We start from the raw sequence: 2435 nt of genomic DNA on the forward strand, positions 1-2435 counted from the left end.
GCAGAGCCGACAGTTGTACCTTAAGTTGATTGAATGGATTTCTCAAAAAGTTATTTCCCTTTCGTGAAATGCCCTACTATGGAAACTAATCCCCCTCCATAAAATTTCACCCATGTCCGGGGCTTAGTCCACGTGGACTTTTCTATAATTCCGTGTGTGTGGCGCAAAGAGCCGTCAGCAAGTGGCTCCACCCCGAGTCCGGCAATCAAAGCCTCGGGTCTAAATACTCCGGCTCTCGGGCCCAAAAGCCTAATGAAGCAATTTCGGAAAGCCGCAAGCAGTGGACAGATGATGGAACTGCCAGCGAGCAGCTAATTATATACGTCGCCGAAAAGAGGGCTCTATGGCAAAGCCGCTTTAATTGGCGCACGCATGAGCCATGATTTTGCCCATACATACACCCATCTTTCACATGTGCGTTTGTGACATTAGTTGCGATTTCCTGCGAAAAATCCGCATCAGGTAAACGCACAGGGGCTGTAAGCCCAAAAAAATGAAATGATTGAAGCTCGCAATATAGTAGCTAGCAAGAATTGATCACTTTTTACTCAACTCCCATCTCTTAAAACTTTTCAATAATACTGCAACACATTTTTTATATTTACCTGTGAATTATGTATATATACAAACTCAGTTGCATTAGGCAGACAATTTTCCCATTACTTTCTTGTTTTTTCAATTGATTGCTATTTATAAATAGAATTATTTATCCTAGCCTGCCAAATAACCAGGTGACGGGCAAAGATGGAATCTTTTGCGTATAAGCCTGCACCTAGATTTTCGTCAGGGGTGGCGTAATTAATTATTTGCGTCACAAAGTTGCACCATTTCCATTCCGGCCGCATATTTTCGCCAGCCTCAATCTGCCCAGTCGTCTCCGACGTCGTCTGATTGCTCTTTGCATAATTCAGCCGTGGCCAGGCTGGTCACGTATCGGTTGCAAACGGCGTGATTAGGGTTTCTCGGTTTTGGCCGGGAACTCAGCCAGCAACTGCTGCCGAAAAAGAGGCCGGAAAAGCCGCAGCATGCGTGTGGTATATACGTACATAGTGCTGCGCCTTGTTTTTGCCACCGCCTCATTAAATGGCCAAATCAAAGCCGATTTCTACTGCTTTGCGCCAGTGTCACGCCATTTTAATTGTTAAGGTTTATTGATATTTGTGTGGCGATGGGGGCACTAAGCACTAATTTTCAATTATGCAAATGATACTGACAACATTTTAATGAATGTAATTTAATATTTGGCCCACCACCCACCGCAACAGTAACCCATTTCATTTTTGGTTTGTTTAATTTTAAGACCTTTTCTTGGCGTTTCGTATTTTTTTTGTTGTTTTTTTTTTTTTTGATATTTTGGCTCATTTGCAAAGTACGAGACAGACATAAATAATCTCAGTACCGCACATATTAATTGGGTGTATTTGTCAGCCATGTCTAAGGCTTCATTAGTCGTCTAGGGAGCCGAAAACTTCTTAATTGTTTCATTAATGCAACGCAATCCGTTTGCCTGGCACTTAATTTCATTTTATTCGCTGTCGTCACTGGTACTCCGTTGTTGCTCCTGTAGTTTTTTAAATAATTGTGCACAATTATTTCACCCAATTTAACAGTTCTTTTGCCATGAGCGTCGTATACACTTAAATGATGTCATTTATATTCCAGCGGGATAAGCACTTAATGCAAAATTACATCCAAAGCGACGCAAAATGGGTTGAGACGGGTTGAGTGCCTGCCAGAACAAAAATAAAATATTCAATTAAACCCGTTCCGCCCAGGATGCGAATACGAATCCGAATCAGAATCTGGATCCGGATCCGTTGACGGCGATATTAATCTGGCGTCATTTTTATTCGCCAAATTGCGAATTTCTGTTTGCTCGCATTTGCATTTCTGTTTGCTCGCTGTACAAATTAATTAATATAATTGTTGCTACCACAACGCCCCCCTTTGGGGTCTTCGTCGTTTGCCTAATAAAATTGTATACCTGAGCGCTGACAGAGCCAACCAATTTATTATTTTCACAGGGCACGAATCCACTCCAGCTGCGAAATGGAGTTGGCAGCGGGTGTTTTTTAGAGCTCTATATCTTTTATTACTATATTTTTCCCTATGCATTTCGTGTTCGGCTTTAGTTGGCCCGAAATATGCCCTTAGTTGAATGGGTTGATGCGAAAAGGTGACTGCAGTTAAAGTTAATATCTTGATGATAGAAGTTTAATGGTTTGCTCACGAAAATATTCTTGAATTAACTAAATTTAAGAGCAGTAATTATCCTACAAATAATATCAACTATTTGGTATAATTTGCAGACTTTCTTTGCCAATCTTTATATCACTAAATGATGAACATGATTTCCTATAATCTCTATCCAAATAACTATGTGTGCATATGAATTCATTTAAATAAATCCATAGAGTAAGCCGTGATCAGCGCTC

The sequence above is a fragment of the Drosophila sechellia genome, chromosome 2L (assembly GCF_004382195.2).
Source record: "Drosophila sechellia strain sech25 chromosome 2L, ASM438219v1, whole genome shotgun sequence".
NCBI lineage: Eukaryota > Metazoa > Arthropoda > Insecta > Diptera > Drosophilidae > Drosophila > Drosophila sechellia.